The following is a 17,173-nucleotide window of genomic DNA, read 5'->3' as shown; positions in this document are numbered from 1 at the left end:
GAACATTTATTTCCAAGACGACAACACTTTCAAACAACCAAAGTAATGGTCGATTTTCACCTGGCTGACGCATGACTTTATTCAGCATACGAGGGATCTCAAAAAAGAATTCTTATTTAATGGGGAATACAATTGTTTACTAAAATTTCTACCTGGAACAGCATACTCTGTAGTAACTCAGCCAACCTTCCTCTTGTACAGTATACCCTCAATCTTGACCTATAGCTCTTCAGTGGTCTTGGGTGGATGCTACATGGTTCTGCAATGACATTAGACACTAGTAAATAATTATTTGAGTAGAATGAAGAGACATCAGATGACCAGGACACTCCAGGACCTGCCTAGTTCTTATCGGGAGCTGTGGCTCATTTTGGAGACGTTAGTGTAATAAGGAAAGAAATCAAAGACCCTTTCCATCTCTGTGCACAAGAAGACATCCTGCTTCCCATTAATAGTCACCGGGAACTTGTGCTGTTTTCCCTGACAAAGGAAAATGAGGTTGGTGGTTATTGTGCAAATTTTAGGGAACTTTTCAATTCTTCTAGGTTTCCAAAAGTCCTGGAGCTTCATCTTGTCATTTGCTGTTGCAACCAGATGGCTGTTCATGATGGGCAGGTTACTCCAGAAGTATCATGCTTGAGGATTATTCGACACTGCATTGGCATCAATCTCCAGGAGGTGGGATATAGTTCGCTGGAACATTTTTCCCAAGGCAACAACACTTTCAAACAACCAAAGTAATGGTCGATCTTCACCTGGGTGACGCATGACTTTATTCAGCATATGAGGGATCTCAAAAAAGAATGTTCTGGTGCTCCCATAGAGACCTTTCCGGGCCAGGTTGACCACAGATAGGTCATTACATGAACTACAACCAATGAGCAAATCAAAGCCCCAATTCTACTACCTGTTTGCGGGCAATGTGCTGCACGCCACCCACATGTTCAATCTCTCCAGGATGTCGCACTGTTCGGACTGCTATGGCGTCCTCACACAGCTCCGATGCAGGGTATTGTTTAATCCTGATACCAAGTATTTTTTAGCATCAGTAAGCCTTTTACAATTCTATCAAAAAGTGACAATACTCGAATGTGCTTCCTCCTGTCTGCTGGTAGTAGAGGGTAAATTACTGGTGGGTCATAGTCCAGGAAGTGGATATTGTACAGCAGATACTGCAGGTGGGTGGGTCTGTGTTTCCTTTTTTGCAGTAAGTCATGGACGTTCTCTTTTCTACACATGCAGCAGTTCCACTGGTTTTACTTTTTAGCTGCCTGAGCGGTACCTGGTCCCACCAACAAGTGTGCACAGAAACATCTCCAGGAGCTCCTCTTACTGCTTATAAAAATTTCTACCCGGAGCAGCATACTCTGCAGTAACTCAGCCAACATTCCTCTTCTACATTATACCCTCAATCTTGACCAATAGCTCTTCGGTGGTCTTGGGTTGGTGCTACATGGTTCTCCAATGACATTAGACACTGGTAAAATATTGCTTGAGTGGGGTGAAGTGACAGCCGATGGCCAGGACAATCCAGGACCTTACCAGTTCTTGTCGGGAACTGTGGCTTAGTCTTGAGACGTCCGTATAGTGAGGGTGGGAATCAAAGACCCCCTCCATCTCTGTGTAACACATGATGTCCTACTTTCCGTTCATAGTCATCAGGAACATGTGCTGTTTTCCCTGACACAGGAAAATGTGGTTGGTGGTTATGGTATGGATTTTAGGGAACTCTTCGATTCTTCTAGGTTTCCAATGATGCTTCATCTTATAATTTGCTGTAGCAGCAAGAGGCCTGTTCTTGATGGGCAGGTTACCCCAGAACTTTCAGGCTTAATGATCAGCCAACAATGCATTGGCACCAATCCCCACTGGGTTAATCTGCAAGAGTTAGGATGTAGTTTGCTGGAACATTTATTTCCAAGACGACAACACTTTCAAACAACCAAAGCAATGGTCGATTTTCACCTGGCTGACGCATGACTTTATTCAGCATACGAGGGATCTCAAAAAAGAATGTTCTGGTGCTCCCATAGAGACCTTTCCGGGCCAGGTTGACCACAGATAGGTCATTACATGGACTACAACCAATGAGCAAATCAAAGCCCCAATTCTACTACCTGTTTGCGGGCAATGTGCTGCACGCCACCCACATGTTCAATCTCTGCAGGATGTCGCACTGTTCGGACTGCTATGGCGTCCTCACACAGCTCCTATGCAGGGTGTTGTTTAATCCTGATACCAAGTATTTTTTAGCATCAGTAAGCCTTTTACAATTCTATCAAAAAGTGACAATACACGAATGTGCATTCTCCTGTCTGCTGGTAGTAGAGGGTAAATTACTGGTGGGTCATAGTCCAGGAAGTGGATATTGTACAGCAGATACTGCAGGTGGGTGGGTCTGTGTTTCCTTTTCTGCAGTAAGTCATGGCCGTTCTCTTTTCTACACATTTAGAAGTTCCACTGGTCTTATTTTTTAGCTGCCTGAGCGGTACCTGGTCCCACCAACAAGTGTGTACAGAAACATCTCCAGGAGCTCCTCTTACTGCATATAACAATTTCTACCCGGAGCAGCATAAGCTGCAGTAACTCAGCCAACATTCCTCTTCTTCATTATACCCTCAATCTTGAGCTATAGCTCTACGGTGGTCTTGGGTTGGTGCTACATGGATCTCCAAAGACATTAGTTACTGGTAAAATATTCCTTGAGTAGGGTGAAGTGACATCAGATGACCAGGAACTGCCTAGTTCTTATCGGGAGCTTTGGCTCATTTTTGAGATGTCAGTGTAATGAGGAAAGAAAACAAAGACCGTTTCCATCTCTGTGCACCAGAAGACATCCTCCTTCCCATTAATAGTCACCGGGAACTTGTGCTGTTTTCCCTGACAAAGGAAAATGAGGTTGGTGGTTATTGTGCACATTTTAGGGAACTTTTCAATTCTTCTAGGTTTCCAAAAGTCCTGAAGCTTCATCTTGTCATTTGCTGTAAGAAACAGATGGCTGTTCATGATGAGCAGGTTACCCCAGAAGTATAATTCTTGAGGATTAGTTGACACTGCATTGGCATCAATCTCCAGGAGGTGGGATATAGTTCGCTGGAACATTTTTCCCAAGGCAACAACACTTTCAAACAACCAAAAGAATTTGCGATCTTCACCTGGCTGACTCATGACTTTATTCATCAAACGAGGGATCCCAAAATAGAGTGATCTGGTGCCCACATGGATACCTTTCCAGGCCTAGTTGACCACAAATAGGTCATTACATGGACTACAACCAATGAGCAAATCAAAAGGCTCCAATTCTATTACCTGTTTGCGAACAATGTGCTGCATGTCACCCACATGTTCAATCTCTCCAGGATGTTGCACTCTTCCTATTGCTATAGCGTCCTCACACACCTCCGATGAAGGATATTGTTTAAACTTGATATCAAGTGTTTGTAACACTAGTAAGTCTTTTACAATTCTATCAAAGATTGATCGGACTCTAATTAGCCTCCTCCTTTCTGCAAGTAGTGGAGGGTAAATAGCTTGTGGGTCATAGTCCAAGCAGAGGTTGTTAGACAGCATGTACTGCAGGTGGGTGTGTCAGTGTTCCATTTTGTGCAGTAAGTCATGGACGTTCTCCTTTCTACACATATAGCCTCCCTAACTGCCTGAGCTGTACCTGGCCTGACTACCAAGTCTACACAGAAGCATATCTATTTTGTCCTGTTACTGCATATCAAAAACTTCTGCCCGGAGAAGCATGTGCTGCGGTAACTCAGCCGGCCTTCCTCATCTACATGATACCCCCATTCTTGACCTACAGCTCTTCGGTGGTCTTGGGTTGGTTCTACATGGTTCTCCAATGACAATAGACACTGGTAAAATATTCCTTGAGTGGGGTGAAGTGACGGCGGATGGCCATGACAATCCAGGATCTATCCAGTTCTTGTCGGAAACTTTGGCTTAGTCTTGAGACGTCCGTATAGTGAGGGTGGGAATCAAAGACCCCCTCCATCTCTGTGTAACACAAAATTTCCTTCTTCCCGTTCATAGTCCCCAGGAACATGTGCTGTTTTCCCTGAAACAGGAAAATGTGGTTGGTGGTTATGGTATGGATTTTAGGGAACTTTTAGATTCTTCTAGGTTTCCAATGAGGCTTCATCTTATAATTTGCTGTAGCAACCAGAGGCCTATTCTTGATGGGCAGGTTACCCCAGAACTTTCAGGCTTAATGATCAGCCAACAATGCATTGGCACCAATCCCCACTGGGTTAATCTCCAAGAGGTAGGATGTAGTTTGCTGGAACATTTATTTCCAAGACGACAACACTTTCAAACAACCAAAGCAATGGTCGATCTTCACCTGGCTGATGCATGACTTTATTCAGAATACGAGGGATCTCAAAAAATAATGTTCTGGTGCTCCCATAGAGACCTTTCCAGGCCAGGTTGACCACAGATAGGTCATTACATGGACTACAACCAATCAGCAAATCAAAGCCTCAATTCTACTACCTGTTTGCGGGCAATGTGCTTCACGGCACCCACATGTTCAATCTCTCCAGGATGTAGCACTGTTCGGAATGCTATGGCGTCCTCACACAGGTCCGATGCAGGGTGTTGTTTAATCCTGATACCAAGTATTTTTTAGCATCAGTAAGCCTTTTACAATTCTATCAAAAAGTGACAATACTCGAATGTGCTTCCTCCTGTCTGCCGGTAGTAGAGGGTAAATTACTGGTGGGTGATAGTCCAGGAAGTGGATATTGTACAGCAGATACTGCAGGTGGGTGGGTCTGTGTTTCCTTTTCTGCAATAAGTCAAGCACGTTCTCTTTTCTACACACGTAGCAGTTCCACTGGTCTTAATTTTTAGCTGCCTGAGGGGTACCTGGTACGACCAATAAGTGTGCACAGAAACATCTCCAGGAGCTCCTCTTACTGCATATAAAATCTTCTACCTGGAGCAGCATACGCTGCAGTAACTCAGCCAACATTCCACTTCTACATAATGCCCTTAATCTTGACCTATAGCTCTTCGGTGGTCTTGGGTTGGTGCTACATGGTTCTCCAATGACATTAGACACTGGTAAAATATCCCTTGAGTAGGGTGAAGTGACATCAGATGACCAGGACCTGCCTAGTTCTTATCGGGAGCTGTGGCTCATTTTGGAGACATCAGTGTAATGAGGAAAAAAATCAAGACCCTTTCCATCTCTGTGCACCAGAAGACATCCTCCTTCCCATTAATAGTCACCGGGAACTTGTGCTGTTTTCCCTGACAAAGGAAAATGAGGTTGGTGGTTATTGTGCAAATTTTAGGGAACTTTTCAATTCTTCTAGGTTTCCAAAAGTCCCGAAGCTTCATCTTGTAATTTGCTGTAACAAACAGATGGCTGTTCATGATGGGCAGGTTACCCCAGAAGTATAATGCTTGAAGATTAGTTGACACAGCATTGGCATCAATCTCCTGGAGGTGGGATATAGTTCGCTGGAACATTTTTCTCAAGGCAACAACACTTTAAAAAAACCAAAAGAATTGTCGATCTTCACCTGGGTGAATACATGTGTAGAAAGAAGAACGTCCATGACTTACTGCATAAAAGGGAACACAGCACAGCGGACTTCCGGTTCCGGCGCTGGGATGTGAGGACGGAGCTGCATGAGCTCCTGAAGCCCTGATCCCCTAACCCATCTACGCCACACACCCGCAGGATATAAACACCCAGGCATTAGGAGGAGAGGTGGGGGACAAGAACCGGGAGGTTTATGGAGAGATATCTCCTCCGGAGCGGCAGCAGAGAGATCTCCTGTCCGGCCGAGCACAGCACACGAGGTGAGGGGCCATCCAAGATGGCGGCGCCGCTGCAGCCACCACTTTCACAGAGCCGGTCTCAGAGCCCAGAAATTCAGAGGGAAATGCTATCGCCGTCGGTAATGACTGACTCACAGATTGATTATCGGAAGCTGGCAATTGAGGTAGCTACCCAACTGGCCCCCGACATCAGAGAATCCTTAATAGCCACAGTCACAACAACGCTCCAAAAACTCCAAAATGAGGTGACATCTCATGGCAATCGACTAGATGAATTGGAGCAGCGGGTTGGTCTCATGGAGGATGAATCAGCAGGGGCACATACCTGCATTAGAGACCTAATGCGAGATAACACAAAACTCAGAGACCGCTTAGAAGATCTTGAGAATCGGTCCAGAAGAAACAATTTAAGGATAGTGGGACTGCCTGAGCATATTAGACCGCAGCTCCTCCAGGGCATCTGCGAGACGGAGTTACCAGAAGCGCTAGGTCTGACCAGATCTTGCAGAGTGGAAAGGGCACACAGAGTGGGCCCCCCTGGTCCGAGCGCCAACGCCAAAGGAGAGCCGCAAAGCAGACCGCGCCAGGTGATCATGCGGTACTTGGATTACAATGACAAAGAGGAACTTTTGCGCACTTTCAGGAACCGCAATACCCCTTTGCATATAAGGGGGGCAAAAGTCATCCTGTTTGCAGATTATTCGGCAGAAGTCACAAGGCGGCGGAGAGCATTTGGAGGGGTTTGCACTTCCCTCTACAAACGTAAAATTAAATTTCAGCTACAGTATCCGGCCACTTTGAGGATCATGCAGACGGATGGCGCCACCAAGGTATTCCACAATCCTGAGGAGGCGGCATTATATGTAGACAAGATCCCTGGACTTCGGGGCCCTAGACAATCGGGAGAGGAGACGGCGAGTCAAGATACAGGAGGTGAAGGTCCCCGTACACCAGTTTCTTCATCGAGAGACTGTACATGGTCAGATATCGCCCGCAATTCCACTTCCTCACCCAAGCAACAACGGGCAGAATCGTCGAAGATGCCACATCGACAACGCTCAGAAAACCGGCTTGCAACCATCCCGGACTGATAAGTATCGCATAGAGGCTCCATGAGCGCATTTGATTGTGCCTTATATATTAATGTGGCAATTGGTTCTGGTGGGATATTATGCCGACAAAATTCCTGCTATAATAGGCATAAGCACTTGTACCCGTGTTGTATAGGAAGCCCAACTTATTTTTTGATACTTTAAAAATTAAAATGTGAAGTTCCAATATATCACGAAAAGATGGCGGGAAGGGGAGGGGGGGAGGGGTCACAGACCAGAAAAAAGTGAAGTTATGTATGCCAATTTAAAGTTTGTCTCACAGGAAATGCTGGTGACATTCCTGGATGGGCATTTTGTTGTTAAAGGTTGTGCCAATTCTCTGGCACCGAATGTAAATGTTGTTATTGTAATGTTGGGAGCAACCTGGAGCAGACGCCGCCGGGCGACTACCAAGGCAGCAAAGCACGCTTGCCTAGAATTAGATATTTATGACCAGTCAATTGTGAACCTTTTCGGAACGCCCACTTTATGCAGCTGACCTCGTGGAATGTAAAGGGGCTTAGGTCCCCTAACAAGAGAATGATGGTACTCCGTCACTTAAAAAAACTCCATACGGACATCGCTCTTCTTCAGGAGACACATTTGGAGGAGAGCGACTTCCACCGCATGAAAAAGTTGTGGGTGGGCCAAGTATACGGCTCTTCAGCTTGTGGCCGTAAAGCGGGGGTACTTATTTTAATAAATAGAAACCTGGTACATGAGGTAATTCATACTGATGCAGATAAGGAAGGGCGACTGCTCCATATTACTCTAAGCACACCATGTGGGGTATTAAGCATTTATAATGTGTATGGACCTAATAGTGATAATATTGAGTTTTTCAATGGTTTGGAAAGGGCCCTTATGTCAGATAATGTCCAGCACAAAATAGTGGGAGGTGACTTTAATTCAGTTTCTGATCACAAGGAGGATAGACGCACACACAGTTCACAAAGCACGGGATCCATTCCAACAGGGGCTCCCAGAAAACAGGACCGAGTGTTGGGACCTCTGATGGAAAGAATACACTTAATAGATCCCTGGAGAAGGGGTAACCCGGATGCCCGGGAATTTACACATTACTCCCACGCTCAACAGTCCTGGTCCAGGATTGACTACCTCTTAATATCCCCAACACTACAACCGAGGCTGAGGGCCGCTGAGATAGGGGACCTAGTGATCTCAGATCACGCCCCGGTACGAGTAGATTTTCAGGAAATATATCCCAGAGGATCAGACTTCATATGGAGATTCCCGGCTCATTTAGCAACTGATGACACCTTTGTGAGACAGCTAAGAGGGTGGTGGTTAGAATACACGTCGACGAATTCAGAACACAGAGATGACCCCTCACTGTACTGGGATACGGCCAAGGCAGTGCTGAGGGGGAGGATAATGGCGTATACTGCCAGCAAAAAACGGGAAATAACACAAAAATTTAATGCTTCTAGTGCTGCACTGAGGGCAACCTATACAGCATATTTGGCACACCCTACATTAGATGCCAGACAGGCCTGGATTCAGGCAAAACACTCTTTTGACGAGTGGGCAGCTCAGAAAGAAACAATATATACTCGAGACTTTGAAGCTACTTTACATAAGTTCGGAAGTAAGGCGGGTAAACTTTTGGCCAATATGGCTCGAGGAAAGCGCTCAGTGCAGCACATAGCGAAATTAAGGGATCATAATGGGCGAGAAACATGCGATCCAACTAGTATTAATTCCATCTTGGCTAAATTTTATGAGGAGCTGTACTCTGATACATCTTCCCTTCCGCTGACAGACACACTGTTAGACAAGGTCACTTTACCGGTCATCTCCGCGGAACAGTTGCAACTTCTAAATGCCAGGGTCACAAGGGGGGAGGTGGATGAGGCAATAAGAAACCTTAAAAATAGTAAGGCGCCTGGTCCAGATGGGCTGACCGGCGAATTTTTTAAAGTAATGCGGGAACAGATTACGGAGACTTTGGTCTCCTTGTTTAACAATGCTCTGGGAGAGGAGGGGTTACCACCATCAGCAGACACATCTTATGTGAAATTATTGCTTAAACCTGGAAAGGACCCCCTACTACCAGGATCATACAGACCCATATCGCTCATAAATGTGGACGCTAAACTCCTTTCCAAAATCATAGCTGATAGGTTAGCGAATATAATGCCGTTCCTCATAGCCCCAGAACAAGTAGGTTTTATTAAAGGTAGGTCGGCGGTCACCAACATTAGGACGGTTCTGGCAGTGCTAGATAGAGTACAGCATAACCCATTTCCGGGGGAACATTCGGCTTTACTTTTACTTGACGCGGAGAAAGCTTTTGACAATGTCCGTTGGAATTGGTTGGATGCTGTCCTGGATAAGATGGAAATAACGGGGGCATTCAGGATATTATTACACCACATATACAAAGACCCTAAGGCTAGAATCTCCACACCAGGCTTTCTGTCTAAACCATTCCGTCTATGTAAAGGTACAAGACAGGGGTGCCCGCTATCGCCACTGCTGTTCAATCTGGCTTTGGAGCCGCTGGCACGTTATCTGGCGTCATCCAATTTATATACGGGCATAAGGGTGGGGGAGATGGAGGTCAAGGAAACGTTGTTTGCAGATGACATCTTGTTATTTCTCGCAGACCCCCTTAAAGATGTTCCGCGTATCTTCCAGGCATTGAACGACTTTGGGAGCTACTCAGGGTACAAAGTTAACACGTTAAAATGCCAGTTATTAGATTTGGGAACGCAGGACCCAACATATAGGCGGTCCCTAGCCTCCCTGGATGTTGAGATGGCTAAGTCAAACATTACTTATCTGGGTATTAAAGTGGGTCGGGCACCCAACTCGCTGTATGATCTAAATTATCCCCCCCTTATACAAGATATCCAAGCAGATCTTCTGAGATGGCACAGTCTACCTCTATCACTGATGGGAAGGAGCTGTTTGGTCAAAATGTCAGGATTTGCGAAATTACTCTACCCGCTCCAGACTATCCCACTTCTGGTCAAGCACTCAGATATCAATACACTCAACTCATCATTTACCAAATTCATATGGGGGGGGAAGAAACCAAGAATAGCGCTCACGAAACTCATGATGAGGAAGGCGGAAGGAGGGGTCAATTTCCCTAACATTCGGGGTTATAACCTGGCCTGCTTGAGTAGACATCTGCTAGATTGGAAACACAACACAGAGTTCCACTCCAATACTAGACTGGAGAGACAGCTAGCAAAACCTTGGGATCTCATGGCTCTGGTACACACAACGTTCACTTGTCTCCCAAAGATCGTCAAGAAATCATCTCTGTTACGAGATACCATCATTGCCTGGAAGGTATTGCGCAAACACTATAACCTCTCTTATCGCATTTCAAAACATATGCCCTTATGGCAGCACCCAGAGTTTGCAGCAGGAAGATCTAACAAGCTAATGTCAGAATGGAGGGAGAAAGGGGTAGCGACTCTGGGGGATATGTTCCACGCGCAGGATAAGAGGTGGTTAACCTTGCAGGAGCTCCAGAATAAATATGTTTTTGTTCGGCATCAGCACTTACAGTACTTACAAATAGTTAATCACTGTAAAACTAAACTAGCGGATGTAGCGGATGAGGTCCCCCCCAACCTGTTTGATTCATGGTTCACGGACAATCACAGACACTCCATTTCCCAATTATATAGTACACTCAGACCAACACTAGTGAAGATGTCCCCGGGGCAGGCCTTTGGGAGATGGGAAAAACTGTTTCATTTACCAGGCATTGAAAAGCATATTGAAAAAGGGCTGGTGGATTTCAGGGCACACGTGCACAACGAAAATTGGAGGGAAACTCATTTGAAGATCATTCACCAAGCAATATATGCATTTACCCTGCCCCCCTCCGCCTCACAACCAGATAGGAAAACGTCATGCCCTAGATGTAATATCTCAAAGACAGACATGTATCATGGCCTTTGGGCGTGTGCACATATTCAGCCATTCTGGGGGGAGATAACATCCTTATTGCAGCAGGTGGGCAGGTTCCATGGGAATTTAGGGCCAATGGAGGTCTTATTCCATATACAACATGATGGAGAATTAGAAGAGACAGAAACGACACATTTAGCTCCCATGGCCCATGCCACACTGATAGTGGCAAAGAGGTGCATACTCCAAAACTGGCTGGTAGCTGAAGTACCGACTCAGAACATGGTGGTCCAGGGGTTGAGGAAACTGTTTTATCTAGACCGCATTGGTATATTACAGAATAAAGACACGCAGAGCAAAAAATTCTTTGAGAAATGGAAGCTTTTCCTCACAAAATATTTCACCAGTGAAGAACGAAGGGACATCATAGATCCGTTTACGGGAACGTCATGGTACTTGATTGAAGATCTTAAGGGCACTTTAGGGGCACTGAAAATATCACGGGAGTAAAGCATATATATCCACTGGGATTTCTTTATTCTTGCGGACTAGCTGCCTGAGTTGGTGAACTGCTTCACGAAGCTCCAATTGTTATGTATGCTCCAATTTCTTATTTGTTCTGTGTATTGTTTAGTTATGTAAGTTAGGCAGATATGCAAAGTTATGTAACAATGTTTACAGGAATACCCGACATGTGGGGTTAAAGGAAGGGAAGGATAGAGGAGATAGAGGAGATGAAGGAGGGCTGATAGCCCATGGGGAATAACTTCCAAGATCAAACCTAGTTTGCTGGGAAGCATTCACTATCACATGTTCATTTATACATTTTTTGTAATGTTTATTATTATGGCAATGCATTACTGTATGATTTGTGTTTTTTTTGTGGTGAAAAAATTCAATAAAAATATGTTAAAAAAAAAAGGGAACACAGACCCTTTTGCAGTATCTGCTGTATAACACCCACTACCTGGACTCACAGAGATGGAGGGGGTCTTTGATTACTTTCCCCATTACATGGACGTTTCCAAAATGAGCCACAGTTCCAGACAAGAACTGTGCAGGTCCTGGAGTGTCCTGGTCATCCACCGTCACTTCACCACACTAAAGGAATATTTTACCAGTGTCTATTGTCATTGGAGAACTATAAAGAAACAGCCCAAGACCACTGAAGAGCTTTAGGTCAATATTGGGGGTATAATGTAGAAGAGGAAGATTGGCTGAGTTACTGCAGCGTATGCTGCTCCAGGTAGAAATTTTTAGATGCTGTAAGAGGAGCTCATGGAGATATCGCACTGTTCCTACTTGTATAGCGTCCTCATACACCTCCGATGAAGGATATTGTTTAAACTTGATATCAAATGTTATTAACACCAGTAAGTCTTTTGCAATTCAATCAAAGAGTGACAGTACTCTAATTGGCTTCCTCCTTTCTGCTAGTAGTGGAGGGTAAATATAGCTGGTGGGTCGTAGTCCAAGTAGTGGTTGTAAGACAGCATGTCCTTCAGGTGGGTGGGTCGGACGGTCTCCTTTCTATATATGTAGTAGTTTTAGGGGTCTTACTGTCTAACTGCCTGAGCTGTACCTGGTCCCACCAACAAGTCTACACAGAAACATTTCTAGTATCTCCTGTTACTGCATGTCAAAAACTTCTCCCCAGAGAAGCATATGCTGCAGTAACTCAGCCGGCCTTCCTCATCTACATGATACCCTCAATCTTGACCTACAGGTCTTGGGTTGGTTCTACATGGTTCTCCAATGACAATAGACACTGGGAAAATATTCCTTGAGTGGGGTGAATTGACAGCAGATGACCAGGACACACCAGGACCTGTCCAGTTCTTGTCGGGTACTGTGGCTCATTTTGTAGACGTCAGTGTAGTGTGGGAGTTAATCAAAGACCCCCTCCATCTTTGTGAACCATTCATAGTCACCGGGAACTTGTGTTGTTTTCCCTGACACAGGAAAATGTTATTGGTGGCTATGGTGTGGATTTTAAGGAACTTTTCGATTTTTCTAGGTTTCTAGGCCTGTTGATGATGGGCAGGATACCCCAGAAGTATCAGGGTTGATGTATAGCCGATACGGCATTGGCATCAATCTCCACTGGGTTAGTCTCCAGGAGGTGGGATATAGTTAGAGACCATTCCAGGCCAGGTTGACCACAGATAGGTCATTACATGGACTACAACCAATTAGCAAATAGAAAGACCCCAATTCTACTACCTTTTTGCGGGCATTGTCCTGCACATCACACACATATTCAATCTCTCCAGGATGTCACACTATTCCTTCTGCTATGGCATAGTCACTCACCTCTGATGCAGGATATTGTTAAAACCTTCTATTTTTAAAATATTCTATCAAATAGTGATAGTACTCGAATTGTCATCCTCCTGTCTGCTGGTAGTGGTAGATAAATAGCTGGTGGGTTATATTCCAGGTAGTGGAGTTGGACAGCACATTCTGCAGGTGTATGAGTCTGTTTTCCCTTTTGTGCAGTAAGTCATGGAAGTTCTCCTTTCTACACATGTAGCAGTTCCCGGAGTGTGTCTTCAGCAACAAGTCCACACAGAAACATCTCTAACAGCTCCTGTTACTGCATATCAAAAACTTCTCCCTGGAGCAGCATATGCTGCACTAACTCAGTCGACCTTCCTCATCTATATCATGCCCGTAGCTCAGTAATCAGCCACACAGGCCCCCAATTAAAAGGGCGTGCAGGCCAGTGAGACGTCCACAGGCATGGCAAAAATCTTCTCTCCTCCTGCCTCACATAATCACAGTCTTTCTCAGATCTCCAGATCTCTTATTTTCTGCTCAGTCTCTTTATTAGCAGTTTCATAGATGTAATTAACTTTTTTGCAGAATCCTCTGGATTTTTTCTGGTATTTACTATCGCTCTCCTTCCTGTGAATCTCCCTTATGTCATTTCTTCTGCCTGTACCCTTGTAACTAGTCCTTTGTACATACATTACTAGATTTCTTCGTTCTGTGTTCCTTCCCCCATTGAACACATTTCACCTCCTTTTTTTACCCACAGTCACTGCGCTTTCCTGTGCCCCATCAGCTTGGGCAGAGCAGCCCAGATTGCAAATAGATGAGCAGCATTCAGTAGTTGCACAAAAATTTGTACATTGCTTTTTTTAGTGGAATGTGCTCTAAATGATCTGCTTGAACTCTCTTTCCACTGGCGTAGCTATAGGTCGCAGCGGTCGCAATTGCGACCGGGCCCCGAAGCCAGGGGAGCCCACAGAACCCCCGCACCACATCAATAAAAAGTTACTATAGTAACTCGGGCCGCGGGCCTCTGTTACTATAGTAACAGACTGTACTTACCTTCCTGGTTCCGGATCGCAGCAGAGTTCCTGACGTCAAGCGCTGTGCGCAGCGCATGACGTCACAGCGCTATGCGCCGCGCACAACATCGAGAGGACAGAACTTCCGCCGCGGCTGAAGAGGAAGGTAAGATTAGTAGCCCTGACTGGCGGGGTCCGACTCCCGGGACCCGCCAATCAGCTGTTTTGAAGGGGCTGCAGCACTCGTACGAGAGCTGCTTCCCCTTCATTCCGGTCACTTCATTCCGGTCACACTGTGAATCGGTGTCGGCGATTCACTGTGTGAGCGAGTAGTGAAATGAAGGGGAAGCAGCTGTCGTACGAGTGCTGGAACCCCTTAAAAAAAGCTGATTGGCGGGTCCCGGGAGACGGACCCCGACACATCAGCTATTGATGGCCTATCCTGAGGATAGGCCATCAATGTTTAGGGACTGCACAACCTCTTTAAGTCTACGATGTAGCAGGCTTAGAGGGCCCATGAGATAGGATCACAGATTGTGTGATCCTGTCTGCTGGGCCCTGTATCTAAGCCAATCACATGGTAGGCTTAGATACATGGCCCATGTGTGATCCTGTCTGTTGGGCCCTGTATATAAGCCTACCACACTGTAGGTTTAGATACAGGGCCCCAGCACACAGTAATCTTATACTGTATAAGATTTCTGTCTGCTGGACCCTGTATCTAAGCCTACCTTGTGGTAGGCTTAGATACAGGGTCCCACAGACAGTATCACACATGGGCCCTGTATCTAAGCCTAACACGTGTTACTAATCTTTTTTTTGTGTGTTTTCTTACAGGTTCGGTCGTTGGACTACGTCGGATTCGGGGACTACTTAGATGACGGCTTTTTTTTTATTATCAATTAAATTGTTATTGAGGGTTGTGTGTTTTTTTTTTTTATTTCAATCAAATATTTTTTCTATGTCTTTGTGGTTTTTTTTAAACTATATTACTACCGCCTTAGTAATGACCGCCGGCTGATTGACAGCGTCCATTGCTAAGGCGGGGCTTAGTGTTAGCCGGTGCAGAGGCTAACACTAACCCCCTTTATTACCCCGGTACCCACCGCCACCAGGGGTGCTGGGAAGAGCCGGGTACCATCCAGTACTTGACCATCTGTAGTGATGGTCGGCTACTGGGGTGGCTTCAGGCTGGTATTATCAGGAGGGTAAGGCCAAAAACAGTGGCCCTTCCCACCCTGGTGATGCTAGGCTGCTGCTGCTTTATTGTAGCTGGCTGGTTATGAAAAATGGGGGGACCCCACGTCATTTTAAAAAATAATTGGAAAGAACGATGTGAGGATCCCCCCCCCCCCCCCAATTTTCATAACCAGCCAGATACAACACAGCAGCCTAGCATTACCAGGGTGGGAAGGGCCACTGTTTTTGGCCTTCCCCAGCCTAATACTACCAGCCTGCGGCCGCCCCGTTGCCGGACCGTCACTACAGATGGTCGGGTATTGGTTCGTACCCGGCTCTTCCCAGTACCCCTGGTGTCGGTGGGTACCGGGGGAATAATGGGGGTTAGTGTTGGCCTTTGCATCGGCTAACATTAAGCCCCGCCTTAGTAATGGATGTTGTCAATCAGCCAGCGGCCATTACTAAGGCGGTGATAATAAAGTTTAAAAACATACAAGCACATAGAAAAAATATTTTGTTGAAATAAAAAAACACAACCCTCATTAACCATTTTATTGAGAATAAAAAAACGCTGTCATTGAAGTCCTCGTATCCGAAGTTCAACAACCGAATCTGTAAAAAAACACAAACACAAAAATAATCAGTAACACATAAAGAAGCAAAATTATTATTCTTACCTGTCCTGGGTCCAGTGCTGGAGCCGCAATGTCAGCGAGCTGAGTCCTGTATCTAATCCGATCATGTGTGATACTGTCTGCTGGGCTCTATATCTAATCCAATCATGTGTGATACTGTCTGCTGAGCCAGTGTATCTAATTAATTCTATCATGTGTGATACTGCCTTCTGATCCACTGTATCTAATCCTATCATGTGTGATACTGTCTGCTGAGCCACTGTATCTAATCCTATCATGTGTGATACTGTCTGCTGAGCCACTGTATCTAATCCTATCATGTGTGATACTGTCTGCTGGGCCCTATCTCTAATCCTATCATGTGTGATACCGTCTGCTGAGTCATTGTATCTAATCCTATCATGTGCGATACTGTCTGCTGGGCCACTGTATCTAATCCTATCATGTGTGATACTGTCTGCTCAGCCACTGTATCTAATCATATCATGTGTGATACTGTCTGCTCAGCCACTGTATCTAATCCTATCATGTGTGATACTGTCTGCTGAGCCACTGTATCTAATCCTATCATGTGTGATACTGTCTGCTGAGCCAATGTATCTAATCCTATCCATAGTTTATAGGGTCGTAGTGCTATAGATATGCTATGCTGTCTCCTATACACAATTTTTTTTGGGGGGGACACATATGTATTGGGGCTATTTCCCCTGACATTTTAAGCCCTTAGTGACGCCCCTGGCTGCTAGTGCTGCATTGTTGGGTCACTTAGGAGACCCAGCGATGCAGCTGAAAGCTGCGGACCGTCGGCCATGAGAAGTTTGGGGGGGGCCCAATAAGAACTTTTGCATCGGGGCCCATGAGCCGTTAGCTACGCCCCTGTCTCTTTCCTAAAGTGGGCAGAAATATTTCCATGATTACATTTGTTTGTGGTCAGCAAGGTGTCATTTCCTTTGAGTTAACCCAAGATATTCTGAAAGTTGTGCAAATGTATTTCCAATAAATGGAGGCCCATTATCAGTTTTTATTTTTCACGGAGTGCCATACGCTGAGAGAATGTTTTCAAACTTTGGTATGACACTGGAAACGGAGGTTTAAGAGATGAATGCAATTGCAGGGTATCTCGAATATTTATCATTTGTCACCAAGATGTATTAGACAGTGGACCAGCTGTAGGTAGAGAAAACATTTGTAAAGGCTCATGTTTTGTTGAAGGGGTGATCAGCTGCCATGTTGAGAAATGTGCTATTATGTCTTCCACTAGCTGTACACTTTTTCA

At 45.4% G+C, this 17,173-nt stretch overlaps 1 protein-coding gene and 3 pseudogenes across 11 annotated transcripts in view; 1 reads left to right on the top strand and 3 right to left on the bottom strand.

The window, feature by feature from the left end:
- Positions 1-17,173, top strand: part of TENM2 (teneurin transmembrane protein 2) — a 2,339,501-nt gene that overhangs the window by 2,058,684 nt on the left and 263,644 nt on the right. The gene's annotated exons all lie outside the window — the stretch shown is intronic.
- Positions 349-1,388, bottom strand: LOC142748491 (DNA (cytosine-5)-methyltransferase 3A pseudogene; annotated as a pseudogene).
- On the bottom strand, positions 1,888-2,598 carry LOC142748490 (DNA (cytosine-5)-methyltransferase 3A pseudogene; annotated as a pseudogene).
- Positions 2,638-3,570, bottom strand: LOC142748489 (DNA (cytosine-5)-methyltransferase 3A pseudogene; annotated as a pseudogene).

This window comes from Rhinoderma darwinii, chromosome 3, assembly GCF_050947455.1.
Source record: "Rhinoderma darwinii isolate aRhiDar2 chromosome 3, aRhiDar2.hap1, whole genome shotgun sequence".
Lineage (NCBI taxonomy): Eukaryota > Metazoa > Chordata > Amphibia > Anura > Rhinodermatidae > Rhinoderma > Rhinoderma darwinii.
This window is presented reverse-complemented; position numbering and strand designations above follow the sequence as displayed.